The following is a 27,562-nucleotide window of genomic DNA, read 5'->3' on the forward strand; positions in this document are numbered from 1 at the left end:
GGTGGGAGCCGGAAAGACGACTGAGACTGAGAGATGCTTATAGTCTGGATTTGGCTCCATCTGATTTCCACCTTTTTGGACGCTCAAAGAAGCTTTAAGAGGAAGAAGATTTTCATGTGATGATGAAAATCAAAAACATTTTTTGCAGATAGCATTAAAAAGTTGGTATGACGCTGGAAAAATGCATCGGAAAGGAAGGTGATTATGTAGAAAAGTGGAGTTTGTTTTTTAAATTCTTAATAAATAGAGTTAAAAAAGTGTGAAAACTTCGTACAAGTTTCGTACAACTTCGCTTTATCCACAAAAAACAGCCTTTAAGGTCAGTTAAGTGTTTTATGGTCATAAACAAGGAGTTGGTTGTGATTAGCTACTTTCATTTAAATGGGCAGTTTCTACCAGCAGAATCTAATAATATCTACTATTTTTCCTACTTGGCCGATGTTTGTTTGTTTGTTTATTAGGTTTTTAACGTCATGTTTTACACTTTTGGTTACATTCATGACAGAAACAGTAGTTACTGCTTACACAAGATTCATCAGTTCACAAGGTTATATCAAACACAGTCCTGGACAATTTAGTGTCTCCAATTCACCTCACTTGCATGTCTTTGGACTGTGGGAGGAAACCGGAGCTCCTGGAGGAAACCCACGCGGACAAGGGGAGAACATGCAAACTCCACACAGCCTGACTGGCTGATGTGAAATTCTGATGCACATCTAGGGACAGTTTAAGTTTTGCAAAGTGTATATTGTTAATTTGACTGTTGTTTTCCTAAACTTGAGAAATGAAATGTTCACTATAGAAGCACTTCTGTAAGTCGCTCTGGATAAGAGCGTCTGCTAAATGCTGAAAATGTAAATGTAAATGTTAAAGTTTTGATATGTTTAGTTTAACCTAGCTGAACTTCTTCTCAAATCTGACCACAATATATTTTTAACTTTTGTTTCAGATGTTTTTTTCTGAAGGTCACACATTTCAAATCACTGTCCATGTGGATGCACTGAGAGCTATTCTGTGTTTTATTTCCATTACGTTTCCATCAGGCTCTCATCCAGCTCTTGTTCCTGCAGCCACAACTGAGTCTGCAACTACAGTATGTGCCAGTATTAACAGCTAGAATTGTTGGCAATTTACCTGTTGATTTTAAATACTGTACAGCAAATAATCAGCCAAACTCATTCATTAATAGTATTAATAAACATGAATAAAAATTGCATACATGTTTTTTTTGTATACAATTATCAAGCTCGTAATTAGATACACCTGTCAGGTACATAATACAGCTATAATACAGATAAACTGAGTTGGTGTACAATCACTGACTGTAGGTCATCTGTTGCTCTGTACACTTTGTCATTCTTTGTTCCCAATTTATCAATCGAAAGGGACTCGACTTATCAGATGATGTTTGGTTGGTGGACCACTCTAGCACTGCGATGTCACTAACATTATTATGACATGGTAGTGTGGGTTGTCCTGGTATGAGTATAACAGGTACAGCAGTGTTGTTGGGATTTTAAAATGCTGTTTAGACTTCACACAGCCTGTTAGCAGTTGTTGTAGGTGAACAGTTAGAGACTATACCTATTTTCTTTCTTTCTTTTCTTCTTTTAATGCACAGTGTGTGTTAATCTTTATTATCTTTAATCAGTAAACACATTCTGATCACATGATCACGCTGTTGTTTTAAAATTTTGGCTAAAGCTGTAATCTCTTCCCTGCTTTACCAATGAGGTGTTTAAAAATGCCAACAACACTGCTGCACCTGATACACACATATATCAGTACAACAGTATGTGAGTATCACTGCAGTGCTGAGAATGATCCACCACCCATATATTATAATCCTCTATCATTCATTGATGGGGTGAAGAGGGGTAACAAAGTCTACAAAGCAGTCATTAATGATACGCTCACAAAGTGCATCTATATGATAGGTGTAGCTCATAAAATGGTCAACGAATAAACATTCAAGACAGGTGAGTGTAATCGTATGTGTTCAGTGATTGTATATACCAACTATACAGTATAATCTACATATTGATGTACTTACCTCTTGTTATACTGCTTATTACTGATAGGCAGATAGTTTTCCAAACTATAGACAAGCAAGTAGACAGAAAACAGGCAAATCTAAGCATAGGAATGTAATTTTAAACAACCCATCAACACCATAGGGTGCACACTGTTCATTTCTAAACAATCCTGTCAAGCTGATTTATATTAGCTTGCTGTTTAGGGTTTGCTACAGTTGTAAGGTAGTATAACAGTTTGCTATGCATGTAGGGTCAAGATTAAGAATCAAGCCAGAAGTTAGATGATTAGGGTGCAGCATTCACCAGACAAAATCCTTATTATTTGCTAAAGGTTTAATTAAAACATGATTTCAAGTAGTGCCTTCTTCTCTTCTATTTGCTTCCCTTCTCTTGACTTCTCTTCCCTTCCCTTTTACACTATTCTTATTAAATCAACTGCTCCAAAGAAAAGTGTTAGTAAAAACACTTTCATCACATATGATGCATGTAAAAGAACATGTGAAAGTCCTACCAATATTTCACAGTTTCTAGAACTATTGTTATTATTATTGTTATTATTGTTTTTATTATAATTGTTATTAATATTTTTATTGTTATTATTATTGTTATTATTATTATTAGTATTGTTATTATTATTGTTATTTTTATTGTTATTATTATTGTTATTATTATTATTATTGTTATTATTATTATTGTTTTTATTATAATTGTTATTATTATTTTTATTGTTATTATTATTGTTATTATTATTGTTGTTATTATTATTGTTATTGTTATTGTTATTATTGTTATTATTATTATTGTTTTTATTATTATTGTTATTATTATTTTTATTGTTATTATTATTGTTGTTGTTGTTATTATTATTATTGTTATTGTTATTATTGTATTATTATTTTTGTTGTTGTTATTATTATTGTTATTGTTATTATTATTATTATTATTATCATTGTTATTATTGTTGTTATTATTATTATTGTTACTGTTATTGTTATCATTATTATTATTGTTGTTATTGTTATTATTATTATTGTTGTTATCAAACCCACAGCGACCATTCAATGCATGAATCAACCCACAGCGACCATGAACAGGACAAAGCGGTGATAAAACAGACCATAAATGAACGAATACATTAGTTAATACAAAAGATTGGCTCGTCTGAGGGTGGGAATGCTAGCGTAGATTCCTCATAACTGTCGCAATTACACCCTCTGCTGGCTGATCAATGTGACTGCACAGACATTATAGAGATTGATGCGGTACTGAAATTAAAATGAACCCGCCTCATGCTGGTGAAAAGAAGAGTATTCATTTAACACATTCCAAGAAAGTTGGGGTGGTAAAGCATTTACCACTTTGTAATCTTTCCTTTCCCTCTTACAGCACTTAAAAGATGTTTTCCCACCAAGAACACCAAGCGATTAAGTGTTTCAGGTGTCTGCCTGCAAACACTGGCCTGAAATTCAGGAGTGGATGTACACTATATTTCCAAAAGTATTTGCTCGTCTGCCTTCACACACATATGAACTTGAGTGACGTCCCATTCTTCCCATAGGGTTTAATATGATGTTGGCCTACCCTTTGCAGCTATAACAGCTTCAACTCTTCTGGGAAGGCTTTCCACAAGGTTTAGGAGTGTGTTCATTCTTCCAGAAGCGCATTTGTGAGGTCAGACACTGATGTTGGACGAGAAGGCCTGGCTCACAGTCTCTCCTCTAATTCATCCCAAAGGTGTTCCATCGGGTTGAGGTCAGGACTCTGTGCACGCCAGTCAAGTTCTTCCACACCAAACTGGCTCATCCACATCTTTATGGACCTTGCTTTGTGCACTGGTTCACAGTCATGTTGGAACAGGAAGGCACCATCCCCAAACTGTTCCCACAAAGTTGGGAGCATGAAATTGTCCAAAATCTCTTGGTATGCTGAAGCATTAAGAATTCCTTTCACTGGAACTAAGGGGCCGAGCCCAACTCCTGAAAAACAACCCCACACTATAATCCCCCCTCCACCAAACTTTACACTTGGCACAATGCAGTCAGACAAGTACTGTACTCTTGGCAACCGCCTGGAAAGTACTCCTGGCAACCGCCAAATTCGTCCATCCGATTGCCAGACGGAGAAGTGTGATTCGTCACTCCAGAGAACACGTCTCCACTGCTCTAGAGTCCAGTGGCGGCGTGCTTTACACCACTGCATCTGACGCATTGTATTGCGCTTGGTGATGTAATGCTTGGATGCAGCTGCTTGGCCATGGAAACCCATTCCATGAAGCTCTCTACACACTGTTCTTGAGCTAATCTGAAGGCCGCATGAAGTTTGGAGGTCTGTAGCGATCGACTCTGCAGAAAGTTGGCGACCTCTACGCACTATGTGCCTCAGCATCCGCTGACCCGCTCTGTCATTTTACGTGGCCTACCACTTGGTGGCTGAGTTTCTGTCATTCCCAATCGCTTCCACTTTGTTATAATACCACTGACGGTCGACTGTGGAATATTTAGTAGTGAGGAAATTTCACCACTGGACTTGTTGCACAGGTGGCATCCTATCACGGTACCACGCTGGAATTCACTGAGCTCCTGAGAACGACCCATTCTTTCAAAAATGTTTGTTGAAGCAGTGTGCATGCCTAGGTGCTTGGTTTTATACACGTGTGGCCATGGAAGTGATTGGAACACCTGAATTCAATTATTTGGATGGGTGAGCAAATACTTTTGGCAATATAGTGTATATAAACAAATAAAATTAAGTTGACCAGACAAAATGTCAATAATCTTGGGTCTTTTTTTGACATTTTTATTTAGTGTTGTTCTACATGTCCAAGTTATTGTGTTAATCAAATAGTAAAAATGGTAAAAGTACATTTTATTTACAGGTTGAAGCACTACAAAATGTTAAAGTATGTGAACACTGTGGTATCTTTTCCTGTATGTCCAATTGTATAAGTGAAATAGTAAGTGATTGATGCATTTACACAATAGTTAAATAATAAAGCTCTGTCTGTGTACTACATGGAAGCAGTTGTCTTTGAGCATGTCACATGATTGATTCGGCTAGACAGGAACACAGAATAGCTAAGGGCAATACTAAAAACTTCTCTCTTTATTTCTCAATAAACGGCTTTCTCTCCACAGAAAGCTGATAGATCACTCCTTTTTCCTCTCAGAGAGGAGGGGAAACCCAAGGAGGATATGCTTCCTGACAGTGGGTCTGTCTTCTTAATGACTGGGACGGCACATAACCTTCAAACCACACCACCCAATCACTGACAGCTAGACCATCTCCCCAAGCTCCAATAAATGTCAAGCACTCATCTCTCTCTCTCTCCTGCTCGAATTGCCATTTTTGAATTACCAGGGGTGCCATAAATCCAAGTGGCCGTACTTCTCCTAGGTCTGAGTAAAGCCTAACAATTGGTACTGGCACCGTATTCATTTTCATTTTTTATTTCATACGGCTTCCCTTCCTTCAGCCCGTCTTCTTTATGAGCCGCATTTAAAGACGTGATGCCCCGTCTAAGTTTTTTTTGTCTGTAGGCTTTGAAGTGAGTCCAGGGAATATCAGATTTGCAGTGTACGGGACTTCATAACTCATCTCACATTGAAAAAATGTGAGTGAGTTAGAGGGGAAGAAGGTTTCAGTTGGGTTAGAGGGTCAATTGAGGGCCATGGCACATTGGTCTCCTGCCACTTCTCAATGTGATTTTGTCCTCCTCCACTTATTGCATTCTGTATCTCCCAACCCCGGAGTCATTAATATACATCGGCCATCAGAAGTTTTCAAAAGCTTGTTTTACTTTAGGCTTTATCTTTTTAATTTGCAATAACATCATCAAACAAATACTTAAAATCATTATGTAATAGATACATGATTAAAATACTTTTATATAATATTTGTGGAGCTAAACCTCCCTCTCTGTCCTCTGTCACTATAATTGTTTTAATTCATTTTATTAGGTTTTTGATATGATGCAAACAAAATTATGGTCAAAATTCTTAATATTCCTATAAATCTTTTAATCTGATTATTACCAAAATAAATTTATATACAGATGATATACACTGATCAGCCATAACATTAAAACCACCTTCTTGTTTCTACACTCACTGTCGCAGTGACACTGACATGGTGGTGGTGTGTTAGTGTGTATTGTGCTGGTATGAGTGGATCAGACACAGCAGCGCTGATGGAGTTTTTAAACACCTCACTGTCACTGCTGGACTGAGAATAGTCCACCAACCAAAAATATCCAGCCAACAGCGCCCCGTGGGCAGCGTCCTGTGACCACTGATGACGGTCTAGAAGATGACCAACTCAAACAGCAGCAATAGATGAGCGATCGTCTCTGACTTTACATCTACAAGGTGGACCAACTAGGTAGGAGTTTCTAATAGGGTGGACAGTGAGTGGACAACACACACTAACACACCACCACCATGTCAGTGTCACCGCAGTGCTGAGAATGATCCACCACCTAAATAATACTTGCTCTGTGGTGGTCCTGTGGGGGTCCTGACCATTGAAGAACAGGGTGCAAGCAGGTTAAGAAAGTATGTAGAGAAACAAATGGACTGCAGAGTGGTTTTACACCTGAGGGTTTTTAGGGTTTGGTTGTTCTTTATTTAAGTAAGAACAGATGGAAAAACCCTGTGTCTTTAGACCTTTGACCACCAGTCTGTACCTTATGCTGGTTCTCAGTCATCATCTTTATCACACTGATGGGTTTCAGAGGCATGTTGAATGATTCCTGTCTGTGATGTTTCCAGCTGCTCACTTCAGATTTATGTACCAGGTGACACACATGACACACACTCCTGACTAATGCTTGTAACAAGCTCAGTTTACAGTAAACCAACCTCAAGATGCTAAACATAACATTTTAAATTAAACAATACTTTATAAATTAACCTACTTCCTTAAACAGCAGTAAATTTAATTTAGTTAGTCAGCATTAATGGTCTGTGCCAGAGGTGTCCATGCAGTCATCCACATGTGTCTGCTGTACCTGCAGGTTTTTTATACCAAACAAGCACAAGTGTTACCTAATTTACTATTGTTTAATCAGATGGTTTCAGCTTCATAAACAGCTTACAAAAAAACACTAATTATATTATTTTTTGTTGTTATTATTACTAGTAGTAATAGTAGTAGTAGTAGTAGTAATAATAATAATAATAGTATAATAAGTATTACTAATAGTAGTAGTAACAGTAATAGTAACGGTTATAGTAGTTACAGTAATAGTAGTAACAGTCTTAGTAACATTAATAGTAGTAATAGTAACAGTAGTAGTAATAGCAGTAGCAGTAACAATAATAGTAGTAGTGATAGTAGTAGTAGTAAGAGTAGTAACACTAATAATAGTATAAGTAGTACTATTAGTAGTAGTATTAGTAGTAAGAGTAATAGCAGTAGTAATAGTAGCAGTAGTAGTAATAATAATAATAGTATAATTAGTACTATTAGTAGTATTAGTAGTAGCAGTAGTAATAGTAGTAGTAACAGTAGTAATAGTAGCAGTAGTAATAGTAGTAACAGTAGTAGCAGTAGTAATAGTAGTAACAGTAGTAGCAGTAGTAATAGTAGTAACAGTAGTAATAGTAGCAGTAGTAATAGTAGTAACAGTAGTAGCAGTAGTAATAGTAGTAGTACAGTAGTAGTAACAGTAACAGCAGTAGTTAATTATTGGGTTTATGTGTTCAGGTGCTAAAAGGTGTATGGATTTTATTTTTATAAAATAAATTTATTTATTTTACACTAATTTTCCACCAGATTTGGGTTCAAATATCAGCTGTTTGGAACCGGACCTACCTCAACCCTGGCCAGTACAAAATAGTTGATGAAAATGAAATTATTTTTATTATTATTTCATTTTTATTATTATTAGTGTTAATAGTAGCAGTACTAGTAGTGTTAGTAGTAGTAGTGGTAGTTGTGTTAGTAGTAGTAGTAATAGTGTATTAGTAGTGGTAGTAATAGTGTAGTAGTGTTAGTAGTAGTAGTAATAGTGTAGTAGTAGTGGTAGTAATAGTAGTAGTAATAGTGTAGTAGTGTTGGTAGTAGTAATAATAATTATTAGTAGTAATAGTGTAGTAGTAGTAGTAGTAGTGGTGGTAGTACTAGTAGTAGTAATAGTGTAGTAGTGGTAGTAATAGTAGTAGTAGTAATAGTGTAGTAGTAGTGTTAGTAGTAGTAGTAATAGTGTAGTAGTAGTAGTAGTGTTAGTAGTAGTAGTAGTAATAATAGAAGTTGTAGTAGTAGTAGTGTTAGTAGTAGTATTAGTATACATGTCTGCAGTAATACCTTTATTACTGAAACTAATGTCTCAACCAAAAGCATTTGCTTAAAAGTAAAACTATTCATGAACTCTTAATCTTAACTAAAGCTAAAACTAATAAATATGTGAACTATAATAACCCTAAATATGCCACATTGTGGCCTTGTTATAAATAAAGCTGATCAAACTACACACACACAGACCCCGAACACAGAAAAGCTGTTCAGACCAACTAAACTTTTAGAATTTAGTGCAGGAGTGGAATTGGGAATATTCTCCCCAAACAATGACCAGCAAAACTTAAATCAAGACCCAACCAGCGCCCCTCCTTCATCTCAAGCACTGAATGATAAACGGCAGAGAGATTTCCAGATGACACCAGCCATACATCCATTCCTCTGACCGGCCCTCCCTCCTTGGGCAGCAGGACCAGCCTTCACCTGTGCCCACCCTGGCACCATCCACACCCTCCTCCACCACAGAGGCGGCACGGAAATGCAATCACCCTCCAGCTCCCTACCTGTAATCCCATCGGCCAGGCCGTGTCAGAGGCAGTGACTGATACCGCTGGAGCAGGGAGGAGAGGCTGAAGGATGACATGAAGACTCCGAAAGAACAGCCAAGGGTACGTGTGCATCCAAACACCAGCAAGGTCGTCGTTCTTCCTAAATCTTAAAACAGCAGCACATGGATTACAACTAACTTCATGCTGTTAACAAAACAAAACAAATTAAAACATAGCAAAGATATGCTGATAAAGCTGAAATGATTTTAACTTCAATATTCATTATAATATATATATATAAAACAAACCTAAAAAAAACTAATATATTAATAAAATTATTGGAGTTTTTTGGCAAACCACAAAGCCATCATTTAACTATCTCACATACAACATTTGAAATAAAAGAAACATTTGCTTAAATTAATATTAATTAAATAAATTAATTAAATACATAAATATTTAAAAAATATATAAATAAATAAATATTAAATTAAATTAAATTAAATTAAATGAATAAGTACAATACTATTTTACTTGTCTTGTTGTAATACAATGTGCCATATGCATTTATATATTTATCTCTAATTAGTTTAGTTATTAGTTAACCTAGTTAACTAAATAAACGAATTTACTCAAACTAAAACTGGCATGTTGTCTCGGTGGGTAGCACTGTCACCTCACAGCAAGAAGGTCCTGGGTTCGATTCCCAGGTGGGGCGGTCCGGGTCCTTTCTGTGTGGAGTTTGCATGTTCTCCCTGTGTCTGCGTGGGTTTCCTTCGGGAGCTCCGGTTTCCTCCCACAGTCCAAAAACATGCAGGTTAATTGGAGACACTGAATTGCACTGTAGGTGAATGGGTGTGTGCATGTGTGTGTGTGTGTGTGTGTCTGCCCTGCGATGGACTGGCACCCCGTCCACGGTGTTACTGTGTGCCTTGCACCCATTGAAAAGCTGGGATAGGCTCCAGCACCCCCCTAATTGGATAAGCGGTTAAGACAGTGAGTGAGAGTGAGTTTAGTTATTAGTTAACCTAATTAACTAAATAAACTAATTTACTCAAACTTAAACTGGCATGTTGTCTCGGTGGGTAGCACTGTCACCTCACAGCAAGAAAGTATTGGGTTCAATTCCCAGGTGGAATGGTTCAGGTCCTTTTTTGTGTGGAGTGTCTGTGTGGGTTTCCGGGAGCTCCGGTTTCCTCCCACAGTCCAAAGACGTGCAAGTGAGGTGAACTGGAGATACAAAATTAGCTATGATGATGTTTTACATTAGACACTTGAACTGATGAATCTTGTATAACCAGTAATTACCTGTCCTGTCATGAATGTAATCAAATAGTGTAAAACATGACGTTGAAATCCTAATAAACAAATAAAAAGGTTTTAACATATTTACATCTGATTAATAAATCTAATCTAATCTAATTAATAAATGTGAAGTGTAAAGTTTGTTGTTAATCCTTATTTGTATTTAAAAAAAAATCCCTGGATCCTTTAACATTCAGTCTTTGATCCCTCCACACTTACTGATATTAAACCTCATCATTTCAGAACATAGCAGATCTAATGGATCTCATCGCTCTCCGTCCATCCTCAATCATGTTCAACAGTAATTCTCCACCAATAGGATTTCAGCCGTCTACGAGTAAATTGCAATTATTTGTCAAATTAATATGTCTTGTTGGATAGAAAAAAAGATACAAAAGCTTATGTTCAGTGATTCATGGCTCTGTCTTAGAGGCTGAATTAATATTTCTATGTAATTATTACTTTCCCTGTCATTAATGCACAGGCCAAATGAAATCATCTGAGTGGAAGATTTCATTAAAACAGAGAGTCTGGAATGAAAAAAATGACATAACAGCCACCTCAGTGAATGAGCAATCGGGCCCTTCAGATTGTTATTCTGTCCCTCATGCTGAGTGAGGGTGACACAATCATCACAACAAGTCATGAGCCAAAATTCATCTAATGGTGCATGAATCACTGACAAAATGTAGAGGCCTGTAAAAAAATATAATAACAACAGTAATAATATTGGGGCACAACAGACCCTCTTGTGTTAGGAGCTTAAGGACCATTAATTGCTATTCGTTTGGCTTTTACTTGTTTTGCCCATGACTGGGACCCTGATCATAATGAATTAGTTAATACATTTCTTTTTTTTTTATGCATTTTCTCCCCATTTTCCTCCCGATTTAGCATACCTGATACCTGATTGCATCCGAGGAGAGCACGTCGCTGCACACGCCTCTTCCGACACGTGTACAGCCCTCCTCTTCTCACCCATGCACTCTGCACAGGCGTCTCTTCCGCCAATCAGGGTCCTTACACAGCATATAAAGACCCACCCACCCACACATAAGCTGCGTCTGAAATCGCATACTTCCATACGGAACAGTACGCGAAAGCAGTTAGTGTAGTAGACATTAAACAGTACGCGAAAAGTACCCGGATGACCTACTTCATGGGCAGCCATTTTTGCGTATGCAGACGATGTACACTTGCGGTCCACTAATGTATCCCATAATTCCACCGGAGCTGATAGATGGTGGAAAGCGAAGAGTCGGCTGTTTACGAGTGTAAGTAAGACAACAAATTAAAAATGTTATTATTACGTACAACACTGAGTAATGTTATTAGCAGCTTTGTGGAGAACTACAGAATGAATTTTGTCTGATTTTAAAATGGTTATAACTGCGGCAATGTGACGTCATGCATCACGTGGCAAGATGGCGGACGTAGTACGTCTGAAGCTGCATTCTTGTGTACTGAAAAAGCTTACTGCTTTACCGGCTGAGCAGTCCATACTTCCTCCAATCTAGAACGTACTGTTTAAGTATGCGATTTCGGACACAGCCATAGTCCAGACGTACCACCGTAGCGATACGATGGCCTATTAGTATCTGCTGCAGGCACTGGCAATTATGCTCGCCAAATGGCGCCCAGCTGCCCGGTGGCAATGCCGAGTTTCGAACCGAGGAATTCAGAATCTTGGCACTGGTGCCACCATGTGCCACCAGGTGCCACCCCACCGTGCCACCATGTAACAATTCTAATACATAAAATAAAATATGAGATTTGCCCAAGTGGGATATTCTGCTAGCACACCAGCGCCGAGATTCTGAACTCCCCGGTTCGAAACTCGCCGTTGCCACCGGTCATCTGGGTGCCATGTAGCGGGCATAATTGGCAGTGCCTGCAGGGAGGGATGACCGGAATATGTGGGAGGACCCTGATTGGCGGATAGAAAGGTGCCTGTGCAGAGTGCATGGGTGAAAAAGGGTTCCATTAAGGGCTGTGCGAGGGTCGAAGGAGGCGTGAGCAGCAATATAACCACCTCAAAAAAAAATGAGATTCGCAGTAAAACTAGCTACAGTCAATCATAATCACTAACAAGGAATTTTTATTACATTTGTACACCACAATTATTAATATTATTAATTTTTTTTACTAAGCCCAGTGCAGGTCCGTCCATTTTAACAGCAGTGGATCAGGTTTATTCTCACTCACGTCCCCGTGTGAGGACGGGACATGAATGGTACTGACAGACCCAGTGAGGGGGAAGAAAAGCCTGGCTTATGCTGGCGACAGGCTTCATGCTGTCATCTAGCGCACACTCCACTTCTGCCCTGGGGATACGCAGGCCACGCTGAGATGCTGGTCCGATTTAATCTGCACTGAAAGCGTATCAGCATTTGAAAATGTATCTGTGATGAAGTGCCGTTGTTTATAGACTTCGCCGGGATCAATCGATAACGGTGAACGACGCCCCTACGTTACCCCTACGGTACCCTGCGTGCTGCAGGTGGTTGGGTCGGCAGAGGATTGACTGGCTCGGGGTGATATTTGGCCTCTGGTTGCGTTCCTCTCATCCCTTGATCGGATTCCGTGTCATGCTAGATGAGAAGCAGAAAAAGCGCTTTGATATGACACGGTAAAAGCCACTCAGGCCATACAAACAACGCTCAATGTGACTTATTGTACTAAAACAACAAGCGAGGAATTTCATATATGGAGAGAACTTATGAGCAGTAATAACTGATTCTCACAATTTCTCAGCACCTCGAGCTGTAACACAAGTTTAAAAGTGAAACAGGGAGGAAAATACAGATAAACACAGATACATGTGGAGCTTTCAGACAGGATTTGGCGGTTATTCCACACAAATGTATACAGTGGTACTTTGTAACTCGACGTCAGTTGGTTCTGGGAGTGGCACAGAGTTTAAAAGACTTTGAGTTTCAAGGTACCCGTGGAACTGCATATATTTTAGGCTTATGTAAAGTAATGGGGCTGTTTTTGACACTTATAACAGAAATATAATATAAAAACACTGAAATACAATTAAAAACAGTTCAAAATTAATAGAAAAAACAATAAAACCTGCACTTTAGCTTTACGTCTTTATTGTTTCCTTATGCTTCTTAATCATAAAGATGCTGGATCTTGGAATACTGTATTCCATTCAGCACCGGCGCATTCACATGAGAAGTGGCAAAACCGCTTTTGCGCTGTTGTGCCGTTATTTAATATGGAGTGTGTCGGCGGTGCACAAAACTTAACGTGACTTATTGTACTAAAACGACGAGGAAATTCATTAGTGGAGAGAACTTATGATCAGTAATAATTAAGAGAAGTTTAGTGTTTCTGTCTTATAGTTCATTAAACCTTGTTAAGCTTTTTTAACTATTAGCATTTTAGTCTCAGGGAAAAGCTGATTCTCACAATTTCTCAGAACCTCGAGCTGTAACACAAGTTTAAAAGTGAAACAGGGAGGAAAATCCAGATAAACACAGATACATGTGGAGCTTTCAGACTGGATCTGACGTTTATTCCTCACAAATGCAGATTCGTCTCATATTCGCCCTTTGATGACGTTTTACTGCACTGCTTAAGCCAAGCGCTAAGCTACTCAACGGTTTGCGCCGAGGCTCGCGCTGAACGAAGCGCGAAACGCTTCTCATATCAATGCACCCTGAATGCAAATCACAACTTCCTGTCTGGGATGCTTCAGGATTTATTATTCTGACGTGTGCAAATCAAGTCTGCGGATGTTTGCTTTTCTTTGGCACTTACTGTATTCAAAGTCTGTAGGACTTGTGTGATTGATATGCGCATCGTTCACTTAAATTCTCATTTACAAATCAAATACTGAACCCGCTGATCTTCAGTTAGCGCTTTATTCTGCCGAGGGTCACAGTGGATCCTGCAACCTATCCAGGGAACACTGGAAGGAAGGTGGGACAACGTGCTTGATAGGACGCAAGTTTAACACAGAATATCAAACAATCACATTTACTAGAGCAACGCAGCAATTTATACTACACAATCCACCTGCTGACAGGTTTTTGGAAATCAATGCAGAGCTTGAAGGTACTTGCCAAAATTCACACTAATTTTTAATGAGTTTAGGAAACTGCAGTGTCATTGCACTCAAAGTATTCAGTGCCCTAAATATATATATATATATATATTTTTTTTTTCCCCAGAGTTTACAGTTTAAATATATTTGTTTGTCAGTGGTTGAACTTAATAATGCAAAAAAAAAACTCAATTTACTGTACAGTAAAGAGACAAAACGTTATTTTTTTAATTATGTCCAAGTTTTCTCCCAATCTAGTCATATCCAATTACTAGGGATGTAACGATACACTCTACCCATAATGCTGTACTATTCATGATACTGGGTTCACGATACGAAAGTTTCCTTTTATTATTTCTCTTAAAAAAAGAAAATAAAATACTGTATTTTTTATTTATCTAAATAATAAATGCCCTTTTATTTCTGAGGTAGGTACAAACTATGCAAAACAATTTTTAATTAAGCCCAATTTGGATGAAAAACCCTGAATCTGGCAACCAGGCATATAGTGCCAGTGACGTCAACCAGGCGAGGCATATAGCGCCAGTGCTCTCTGCTGTTTAAAGTGAATATCGATTCATTTTACATGTCAAATTGATTTGAATTGTGGATCTCTTGAATCGTTATTAACTGTCTTGTGGTGCATCGTTACATCCTTACCAATTACCCAAACAAATGTTGCTTCCTCTACTGCTGCTGACCTCCACTGTTGACCAAAGAGGGCTGTGACTATCACACGCAACCTCCGACACATGTGCAGTAACTGACTGCTTTGTTTCACCTGCTCAAGGCGGGTTTATGTGGAGATCTGTATCACGCACAGAGAGTCAAGCACTGATCTCCATTATCTCTCATCTCAAACTCAGCTTTATTGTCATTTAACCACATGGATGGATGGATGGATAAATAGATGGATGGATGAATAAATAGATGGATAGATGGATGATTGAATGGATGGATGGATAAATAGATGTATAGTCCTTTTATCAAGCTTGCTCAGAAAATAAATCATACACAGTGGAGAGGGAACGCTGAAGCCCTGCCAATTCTAGAGCATTTCTGCCTTGCGGCCAGTATTTCCAAGTGGAACCAGACCTGTTGGTTGTGGTTGATGAAAATAAAATGAAAGAAAAACCATCATAATAATTCCATGTTGCAAAGTTTTATACCAGTATAGAAGTAGAAATACGGTGGAAGGAAGAATTGAAAGCATTTCTCAGGCCGAGCTCTGTGGATAAAAGAACAACCTCTTTGTCCTTGAGTGCTCGTATCCACTGTAGCTCTCACGGTGCTGTGTAGTGTGTTATTGTTCTGCTTTTCAATATTGTTCAATAGCCAGCCACTGATTACCTCTCTCCACTTCCTTGTCAGGCCAGGGCTCGTTGCCCCTGAGGGCCAGGGGCCGTTTAATTGGTTTTGAGAGGATCTTGCAGCCTTTTATCAATGCCAAATCTGATCATTTTGAGAGTTTGGTTGGAGAACAGAGGAGAAAAAAACCTAAATGTTCTAGCGTCTGTTCAAAAGCAGTCAGTGTTAGGAAATAAGACAAATAAACGTAAAGTGGATGGAGCCTGGAACAAGCAGTGTATGTCATATTTGTTTTACTTTTGTATGTGTTTCCAAATCTGTTTGTTTTATTAATATATCTGAACTACTCTATTCTGGTCAGGGTTGCAGAGGTGAGGAGTCCATGCAAGATACACTACATGGACAAATGTATTGGGAGACCTCTTCAGTTTATATATATATATATATATATATACAGTATATATATATATATATTTATATATATACAGTATATATATATATATATATATACAGTGTATCACAAAAGTGAGTACACCCCTCACATTTCTGCAGATATTGAAGTATATCTTTTCATGGGACAACACTGACAAAATGACACTTTGACACAATGAAAAGTAGTCTGTGTGCAGCTTATATAACAGTGTAAATTTATTCTTCCCTCAAAATAACTCAATATACAGCCATTAATGTCTAAACCACCGGCAACAAAAGTGAGTACACCCCTTAGTGAAAGTTCTTGAAGTGTCAATATTTTGTGTGGCCACCATTATTTCCCAGAACTGCCTTAACTCTCCTGGGCATGGAGTTTACCAGAGCTTCACAGGTTGCCACTGGAATGCTTTTCCACTCCTCCATGACGACATCACGGAGCTGGCGGATATTCGAGACTTTGCGCTCCTCCACCTTCCGCTTGAGGATGCCCCAAAGATGTTCTATTGGGTTTAGGTCTGGAGACATGCTTGGCCAGTCCATCACCTTTACCCTCAGCCTCTTCAATAAAGCAGTGGTCGTCTTAGAGGTGTGTTTGGGGTCATTATCATGCTGGAACACTGCCCTGCGACCCAGTTTCTGGAGGGAGGGGATCATGCTCTGCTTCAGTATTTCACAGTACATATTGGAGTTCATGTGTCCCTCAATGAAATGTAACTCCCCAACACCTGCTGCACTCATGCAGCCCCAGACCATGGCATTCCCACCACCATGCTTGACTGTAGGCATGACACACTTATCTTTGTACTCCTCACCTGATTGCCACCACACATGCTTGAGACCCTCTGAACCAAACAAATTAATCTTGGTCTCATCAGACCATAGGACATGGTTCCAGTAATCCATGTCCTTTGTTGACATGTCTTCAGCAAACTGTTTGCGGGCTTTCTTGTGTAGAGACTTCAGAAGAGGCTTCCTTCTGGGGTGACAGCCATGCAGACCAATTTGATGTAGTGTGCGGCGTATGGTCTGAGCACTGACAGGCTGACCCCCCACCTTTTCAATCTCTGCAGCAATGCTGACAGCACTCCTGCGCCTATCTTTCAAAGACAGCAGTTGGATGTGACGCTGAGCACGTGCACTCAGCTTCTTTGGACGACCAACGCGAGGTCTGTTCTGAGTGGACCCTGCTCTTTTAAAACGCTGGATAATCTTGGCCACTGTGCTGCAGCTCAGTTTCAGGGTGTTGGCAATCTTCTTGTAGCGCAACAATTCGTCTTTTAAGATCCTCAGAGAGTTCTTTGCCATGAGGTGCCATGTTGGAACTTTCAGTGACCAGTATGAGAGAGTGTGAGAGCTGTACTACTAAATTGAACACACCTGCTCCCTATGCACACCTGAGACCTAGTAACACTAACAAATCACATGACATTTTGGAGGGAAAATGACAAGCAGTGCTCAATTTGGACATTTAGGGGTGTAGTCTCTTAGGGGTGTACTCACTTTTGTTGCCGGTGGTTTAGACATTAATGGCTGTATATTGAGTTATTTTGAGGGAAGAATAAATTTACACTGTTATATAAGCTGCACACAGACTACTTTTCATTGTGTCAAATTGTCATTTTGTCAGTGTTGTCCCATGAAAAGATATACTTCAATATCTGCAGAAATGTGAGGGGTGTACTCACTTTTGTGATACACTGTATACATATACACTATTTATTTTCTTTATGCATTTTCTCCCTTTTCAGCGTGTCCAATTGCTCGATTGCATCATGCTTCCTCTTCACCAATGCCGATCCCTGCTCTGATTGAGGTGAACGAAGCTAACTCACGCCCCCTCCGACACGTGGCAGCAGCCGTATGCTTATCACCTACACTTTGGCGAGTGCAGTGTAGCTCAGCGTTGCGGAGAGACACACCCTGAGAGCACTCTTTTCTCATCTCTGTGCAGGCGCCATCAATCAGCCAGCAGAGGTCGTAATTGCACCAGTCATGAGAGAGAGACCCCATCCGGCTTAGTCCCGTCCATATCTGAACAACAGGCCAATCGTTGTTCATGTGGCCGCTCAGCCTTAGCCGGTAGGCAGAGCTGAGATTCGATACAATGTATTCGAGATCCCAGCTCTGGTTTCAGCGTGTGTTTTTACCGCTGCGCCACCTGAGCGACCCTCTTCAGTTTTTTTAATGTCCTGATTCAGCCACAACAATTGCTAACAGGTATATAAAGGACATTATATGCTTCCAAATGTGCAGCAACAGTTTAGGGAAGGTCCTTTCCTGCAAGCTCTATAAAGACATGAAAAAAGCAAAGACCTCAGCCCCACAGAACAGCTTTAAAATGAATTGGAGCATTAAATGAGGCTTTCTTGACCAACATCAGTGCCCAGCCATACAAACGCTTTTTAATTGAATGGGCACAGATTTCAACAGACATACACTCACAAGTCTTGTGAGAAGCTTTCTCAGAGGAGTTTTAGCTGAAAGGTAAGTAAGCAATGCCAAGTTCACACTACACAACTTTCCAAGTCGTCAGGTCACTGTACAACTGGATCTCTTGTAATCGTGGGTCTTTCAAGTCGGAGTGTATTTCACACTACACGACTGATCGGCGATAGGGGGTTTCACACTACACCATCTATCACCAACTGGAATCGCGGGCGAGTTTCTCTGGTCTTCCAAACTATGTTTTGCGAGCCGGACGAATCGAGTTGTTGAGTAGTTCACACACAGCGATTGAGAGCCGAGTTTCGATCGCCGAGCGAACGTCCAGTTGCTCCCAAGTCAGCAAATCTAGCGCTGACCAGTCGCCGAGCGAAAATCAGGGCAAAAATTGTGTAGTGTGAACTAGCCATTAGTAAGTAAAATTTATTGATATAGCACTTTTCACAGATATAATAACAAAGTGCTTTCGAGACACACACACATCTACATAATAAAAACACACAGCATAAAATACCATAAAAACACCTAATAGAACAAACAGCAGCAAACCCCTGTACCAGATACATCATTCAAATGCCTGCTTGAAAAGATATGTCTTTAATTGTTTTTTAAAAGAATCCACATCTTAAAACTTCAGGTAATGTGTTCCATAATTTTGGAGTGTTGACCTCAAACGCGCGATCCCCACGAGTCTTTAAGCGGGAGCGTGGGACAGACAGCAAGTTCATCTTGCTTGACCTAAGAGAGCGCCCTGATATATATGGGTGACGTAGCTCTGATATAGTATATACATAGGAGCCTGACCATGTAATGCTCTATAAGTAAATGTCAAAATTCTAAACTGGATCCTATACTGCACAGGAAGCCAGTGTAAATATCTTAACAGAGGGGTTATGTGACACCGTCTATTTGAACTAGTAAGTAATCTATAGCAGCAGCATTCTGTACTGCCTGCAAACAATTACGAGCAGACATACTAAGATTGCATAGAGGTCACTCTGTTTTTGAAATGTGATGTATAACAAGATCATTGTCAGGTTCTAAATACTTACACTGTATCTGTACCAGAGACTTACACAGCAACTTCAGACTCAACTCGGACTTGTTTTAAATGGCTCGGACTTGACTCGTGACTCGCAAAAAATGAGTCCCTAGCGTCAGCATGTGTTAACATTAGTTACCTGTGACAATTAATTACAGTGTATCACAAAAGTGAGTACACCCCTCACATTTCTGCAAATATTTCATTATATCTTTTCATGGGACAACACTATAGAAATAAAACTTGGATATAAGTTAGAGTAGTCAGTGTACAACTTGTATAGCAGTGTAGATTTACTGTCTTCTGAAAATAACTCAACACACAGCCATTAATGTCTAAATGGCTGGCAACATAAGTGAGTACACCCCACAGTGAACATGTCCAAATTGTGCCCAAAGTGTCAATATTTTGTGTGACCACCATTATTATCCAGCACTGCCTTAACCCTCCTGGGCATGGAATTCACCAGAGCTGCACAGGTTGCTACTGGAATCCTCTTCCACTCCTCCATGATGACATCACGGAGCTGGTGGATGTTAGACACCTTGAACTCCTCCACCTTCCACTTGAGGATGCGCCACAGGTGCTCAATTGGGTTTAGTCCATCACCTTTACCTTCAGCTTCCTCAGCAAGGCAGTTGTCATCTTGGAGGTTGTGTTTGGGGTCGTTATCCTGTTGGAAAACTGCCATGAGGCCCAGTTTTCGAAGGGAGGGGATCATGCTCTGTTTCAGAATGTCACAGTACATGTTGGAATTCATGTTTCCCTCAATGAACTGCAGCTCCCCAGTGCCAGCAACACTCATGCAGCCCAAGACCATGATGCTACCACCACCATGCTTGACTGTAGGCAACATACAGTTGTCTTGGTACTTCTCACCAGGGCGCCGCCACACATGCTGGACACCATCTGAGCCAAACAAGTTTATCTTGGTCTCGTCAGACCACAGGGCATTCCAGTAATCCATGTTCTTGGACTGCTTGTCTTCAGCAAACTGTTTGCGGGCTTTCTTGTGCGTCAGCTTTCTTCTGGGATGACGACCATGCAGACCGAGTTGATGCAGTGTGCGGCGTATGGTCTGAGCACTGACAGGCTGACCTCCCACCTCTTCAACCTCTGCAGCAATGCTGGCAGCACTCATGTGTCTATTTTTTAAAGCCAACCTCTGGATATGACGCCGAACACGTGGACTCAACTTCTTTGGTCGACCCTGGCGAAGCCTGTTCCGAGTGGAACCTGTCCTGGAAAACCGTTGTATGACCTTGGCCACCATGCTGTAGCTCAGTTTCAGGGTGTTAGCAATCTTCTTATAGCCCAGGCCATCTTTGTGGAGAGCAACAATTCTATTTCTCACATCCTCAGAGAGTTCTTTGCCATGAGGTGCCATGTTGAATATCCAGTGGCCAGTATGAGAGAATTGTACCCAAAACACCAAATTTAACAGCCCTGCTCCCCATTTACACCTGGGACCTTGACACATGACACCAGGGAGGGACAACGACACATTTGGGCACAATTTGGACATGTTCACTGTGGGGTGTACTCACTTATGTTGCCAGCCATTTAGACATTAATGGCTGTGTGTTGAGTTATTTTCAGAAGACAGTAAATTTACACTGCTATACAAGCTGTACACTGACTACTCTAAGTTATATCCAAGTTTCATGTCTATAGTGTTGTCCCATGAAAAGATATAATGAAATATTTGCAGAAATGTGAGGGGTGTACTCACTTTTGTGATACACTGTATATATTATAATCTGATCGTGTCATTTTCCGGTATAGCGATGAAGCGTCACTCCCTACCTTTGGAATCTCACTTAAAGTGGTGGAATACCCTACTTAGTGCACTTCTTTTGCAGCGTCACACAGATGATTGTCAATGAAATGCTTGATTGGCTTTCTAATGAGTTCGTGTTTTACTTCAGAAGTTTGGAGGTTTTTAATTATAAGCACATTTACAAAATAACAGATTATGTTCCAAATGGGACACACGGTTATAAATTTAATAGCATCTGGAAGAACATAAGCTAAGGTCAGCAGTGGTTATGATGTTTTTGCTGTGTTTTGGATTTTGGCCGCTGTGGCGTAATTTATTGCGCGCTTTTGTTTTGTAATGGAAACAAAACATCAGTTTAAGCTTTCAACTGGAACCTAGCAAAGTAAAGGCACTAAGTAAAACGGCAAAATACAGTCGCTAATCTGTTGTTGTTTTTTAGCTGAACTTACATATCATTTGTTTCTACACTATATTTCCAATATATGTTTTGTGTAGATTATATTGACACGCGAATTGACTCGAACTCTAGCCTAAAGACTTGTGACTTGACTCGGACTTTAGACTAAAGACTTGTGACTTGACTCAGACTCGTATTTTGTGACTTGTGAACATCTCTGATCTGTACACACTTACCCCCTAATTCACGCTCAGGGACAGTTTAGAGCTCCATTCCACCTAATTTTTGGGGGTGGGAGGATAACCTGAATACACTAGTGGGGACTAGTGGGGATGAAAACTGAACCTAGGTCACTGAAGCCATGTAGATATAGATATACTTTATTTGTCATATATACATATACAGATGTACAGTACAATGAAATTCTTTCTTCGCATATCCCAACTTGTTTTAAGCTGGAGTCAGAGCGCAGGGTCAGCCATCGTATAGCGCCCCTGGAGCAGACAGGGTTAAGGGCCTTGCTCAAGGACCCAACAGTGGCTGCGTAGCAGTGCCTGGATTTGAACCACCAATCTTCCGGTTGATAACCCAAAGCTCTACCCACTAGGCTACCACTAAGTCTTGTTCCCACTGTGCCTTTAATTTGGGGAAATAAACTCAACACCACCAGGTTGCCACTGCTTGCCTCTGAGCAAGGCCTTTAACCCATAATGGCCTTTAACCCATAATGGTTTGCATTAATCTCCGTCACAACTGTAAGTGGCCTAGATAAATGCATATGCTGAATGCTGTGAATGTATAGTGTAAATGTAGAAATAAATAAAATAAAGAAATATCTTTGTGGTTACTAATGTGGGTTGGATCGTTGTAAAACTCCTACCAGACAGTGTCTGGAGGCAGAGTTTCATTAGTGTCTGGATCTTTTTATCTTTCTATTATATTATTTCTTTTATATTTCAGTTTCCTATTACTTCTCAAAAAACATGCAGATGGTGAACTGGTTGCACATTCATTCGTTCATTTTCTTATCCAAGAAAGGGTCGTGGGGGGGGTGCTGGAGCCTATCCCAGCCTTTCAATGGGTCCAAGGCACGCCAGTTCATTGCAGGGCAGACAAACATACATACACACACCCATTCACTTGTCTCAATTCAGTGCAATTCAGGCAATTCAGTGTCTCCAATTAACCTTACTGCATGTTTTTTGGACTGTGGGAGGAAACCGAAGTTCCCAGAGGAAACCCAAACAGACATGGGGAGAACATGCAAACTCAGCACAGAAAGGACCCGGACCGCACTGCCTAAGGATCGAACCCAGGACCTTCTTGCTGTGAGGCGACAGTGCTACCCACCGAGCCGCCACTGGTTGCACAACAAAAAAAATTAAATGATAAGAAATTAAATGAAATAAAAAAAAACAAGGAATATCAACAGGTATATTTAAGTGTTTTTGGACAATGCTACTCACTGTACTGCAATGTTTTACATTATTATTTATTTATTTATTTTAATGTAGTACAATGCTATTATTTGTACTTCTGGTAGATGCTAACTGCATTTCCTGGCTTTTTACAATCTATTGATCTACCATCTGTCCATCCGTCCATCCATCCATCTGTCTGTCTGTCTATCTGTGAGCTTTATGCATTTATATTGGTCATCGATGGCTTGGCACCCTATCCAGAGCGAATAAATCAGCACCTTAAAGCTCAGCTAAGGTTTACTGCTAATCATACAGCGGAAAATTAGGATTGGTGCACTGTGCTGGATGTATTCCTGCCTTTATTCTACCCAGTTTTATAATATACAAACCCACTGAGACCCTGACCACAATAGAACATTTGTTTTTGGGTTGAGTTAACGAAAGTACCAGGTGGAAACCCCTTTACAGATATGGGTTAAATATGATCCACTCCAAACAAACAGTAAGTAAAGACAGGAACAGAAGTTCGGTAAGTGAAGCAGTGCTGCACCAACACTACCTTATAGTCCACACAGAAATGTAATATATGACATACACCGATCAGCCATAACATTTAAACCACCTCCTTGTTTCTACACTCACTGTCCATTTTATCAGCTCCACTTACCATATAGAAGCACTTTGTAGTTCTCAGCGCTGCAGTGACACTGACATGGTGGTGGTGTGTTAGTGTGTGTTGTGCTGGTATGAGTGGATCAGACACAGCAGCGCTGCTGGAGTTTTTAAACACCTTACTGTCACTGCTGGACTGAGAATAGTCCACCAACCAAAAACATCCAGCCAACAGCCCCCCATGGGCAGCATCCTGTGACCACTGATGAAGGTCTAGAAGATGACCAACTCAAACAGCAGCAATAGATGAGCGATCGTCTCTGACTTTACATCTACAAGGTGGATCAACTAGGTAGGAGTGTCTAATAGTGTGGACAGTGAGTGGACACGGTATTTAAAACTCCAGCAGCGCTGCTGTGTCTTATACACTCATACCAGCACAACACACACTAACACACCACCACCATGTCAGAATGATCCACCACCCAAATAATACCTATACTGTAGTGGTCCTGGAAGAGCCCTGACCATTGAAGAAGAGCACGAAAGGGGGGTAACAAAGCATGCAGAGAAACAGATGGACTACAGTCAGTAATTGTAGAACTACAAAGTGCTTCTATATGGTAAGTGGAGCTGATAAAATGGACAGTGAGTGTAGAAACAAAGAGGTGGTTTTAATGTTATGACTGATCAGTGTATGTAGATATAGGTATGTTACATATACTGTATGTCAAAACATTTATTACACATACATGAACAAACATCAATTCTATGGGACACACATATATGCCAATATGTGTTCTAATGGGTTTCATATATAGTTTGCACAAATATGGGCACAAATTTTATATATGAAAATTTTATATATGTACATTTGTGTGTGGGAGTCACCATGCCTCAGACCTGTTAGAATATCTTAAAACAGTATTAAACCTAACCAGCAATAATGAACACTGCATCCAAATAAAGCTTAATTAAAAGTAAAAAGACTGCTAACGAGCCCTCTTAGTCTAAATTGAGCTCTAAAAGAACTTCATTGATTAAAATACAGTCTAATCAGCGCTGTGAATAAAGTGTTGGCTGGTGTTGCCCTCTTTAGGTTGGTACCGTCCACAGCAGGTATAATTTGGGACAGACGGTGACACTCCAGGCCGACAGACTCGAGGTGAAGAGTGTTGGGTTCTTCATGATGGATGGCTGAGCTGGCCTGACTATATTGCTGTCCTAATAAAAGCTGCAATCCACACGGCTGGGGATGGATCTACACAACAGCGCTGTCTTTAAGAAGAAAAAAACTGCTCTGTGCGGCAGAAAGAACAATGTCTCTCCGAAGACGGCGCCTCACCTCAGCTATATTTGAGCCTCAAAATTTCTTTTGTGCTACGGAAAGCAGATAAAATATAATGTTCCACCGGTATTACATTTTGGACTCCTGGAAAGAAGAAAAGAGACAAAGGGGCGACATTTTCAAATATTTAAAACCTTTTGTATCGGCTACTGTGTGGAAATATTTCTCAGGCAGAACCAGTTGGTAGGTTTCTAGGCTCGGTGCAAATGCAGACGCCTTTTTGGCCCAAATTTTTATAAATGGTGTAATGAATACATGACGTGCATTGTATTATCCACAATGTGAACACAACGTCAAAAGTCAAAAGGTGAAAGAGAATAGTGTCACGAATCAAGCCTCCTTGTGCTCATGGAGCCATGTTTACATGCCACACACCCCTCTCTCCAGGAGCACATGTTGGAGAAGGTTTGTTTAGGCTGTTAAGCCTACACCTCCTCTCTTCTGATTGGACTGCTCCTCGTTTTAGGTGAAATGCTAAAGGTGTTTAAGGGAGCAGTTTGTTTGTTTATTAGGATTTTAACGTCATGTTTTACACTTTGGTTACATTCATGACAGGAACGGTAGTTACTCATTACACAAGATTCATCAGTTCACAAGTTTATATCAAACACAGTCATGAACAATTTTGTATCTTCAGTTTACCTCACTTGCACGACTTTGGACTGTGGGAGGAAACCAGAGCACCCGGAGGAAACCCACGCAGACACGGGGAGAACATGCAAACTCCACACAGAAAGGACCCGAACCGACCCACCTGGGGATCGAACCCAGGACCTTCTTGCTTTGAGGCGACAGTGCTACCCACAGAGCCACCGTGCCACCCTTAAGGGAGCAGCTGTGGGTCATTTGGCGGAGGGTACTTTGGCTTCTCATGATTTTGGTTTGTCATGCTCACGTTAGGTCATGTTCAGAAGTCTTGTTAAGTTTTAGTCTTGTTCTAGTTCTTTGTTAGCAAGTGTTAGCTTAGCATAGGGTTTAGGATTGTTTAGATTTGTTTCTGGTGTTTAGATTAGCATTTAGCTTAGGGCATTTGTTAGTGTGTCTGGTCTTGTGCAACCTGTATTGTGTCTTTTGTTATTATTAAATACGTTTTTATTAAGCATCTTGTGTGTGTGTGTGTGTGTGTGTGTGTGTGTGTGTGTCCCTCGTGTCTCGTTTAGCCCAAATGTTACAAATAGAATGGCTTAATTTGTCATATATACACATACACGTGTACAGAACAATCAAATTCTTTCTTCGCATATTGGTTTAAGCGCAGGGTCAGCCATTGTACATCACTCATGGACCTGAGAGGGTTAAGGGCCTTGCTCAAGGGCCCAACAGAGGCTGCATGGCAGAGCTGGAATTCAAACACTTAATCTTTCAATTAATAGCCCAAAGCTCTGCCCACTAGGCCACCACTGTTCCTACATTAGATTGAGTTTTGAATTGAATTGTCTAAGCAATTAAGGGGTTAAGGGCCTTTCTCAAGGTGTCAACCCAGAAGTAGTGGGGCTTAAACAATCAACCTTTAATTTCTAGTCCAGTACCTTAACCACTAGGCTACAACTGCCCAACATAAAGGCTGAGAAGGCCTTTCCAGGATATTCCATGACTGTGTCACTCCATAGAACTGTGTCCCAGAACTCTGCAGACCTGTCCAAATTCCTTCTAGTTTATTCCAGTTGATCCTTTTTGTGCTTCTTGATCAAGAATAGCTTGTGTTGTGGTTTCTGGCCATGAAATCCTAGACTGGTAATCTTCCTATGGTCACCACTGACACATTTGTCCCAGCCTTAATCAGGTCATCCTATAAGTCTTACAGTAACTTTGGCAGACAGGCAGGTTTACTGTTGTGCCACATCTTTTTGGAACATTTACACAAAACCCCCTTTGGTGAAATGAAAAAATCTCGTCTCTCAGTTTTGGTGACAACACATTTTGAACATGTCACATCACGTCTGAAGCAAATTAAGGGTTGGTATTGAGTTTCCAGTGGGTTAATCATGTTGTAACCCAACTTTAGATCATACAGACTAGCAGTAGGTTATAAGATCTGCAATATTATGTAGGTAGTGAATAATTGTGACATGGCAGAATGAACAAAATATTCTGCTACACTAAAATACTACATCATTTATTTGCTTTGTTCATTTGCTGCATCGTTTAACTGATAAAACTAAATGTAAATTTTAATCTAGAGCTAGAAATTCTTATTTTCTTTGGCAGTTGAACATTTCTAATTGCAGCAGTAAATGTCTGTAGTGTAAAAACTTTTAAAATAGTCTAGTACTTATTCTTCCAAAATTTATATGGGTGTCATTCTATCATTTACTTACTTTCAGTTTTATTTAAATTTGTAATTTTATCCTAATTAGGACACACTGTGGATCTGGTGCCATCCAGTAATTTGTGTAAGGGCAATTAATCTCAAGTCAATGAACACACACACACACACACACACACGTAATAGGATTTAAAAGAATTTATTTAAAATTACACTTGAAATGTGTAGGATTGTCGAATAGAGTGGACAGTGAGTGGACACTGTGTTTAAAAACTCCAGCAGCGCTGCTGTGTCTGATCCACTCATACCAGCACAACACACACTAACACACCAC

Source organism: Trichomycterus rosablanca, chromosome 3 (assembly GCF_030014385.1).
Source record: "Trichomycterus rosablanca isolate fTriRos1 chromosome 3, fTriRos1.hap1, whole genome shotgun sequence".
In the NCBI taxonomy this organism is placed as follows: Eukaryota; Metazoa; Chordata; class Actinopteri; order Siluriformes; family Trichomycteridae; genus Trichomycterus; species Trichomycterus rosablanca.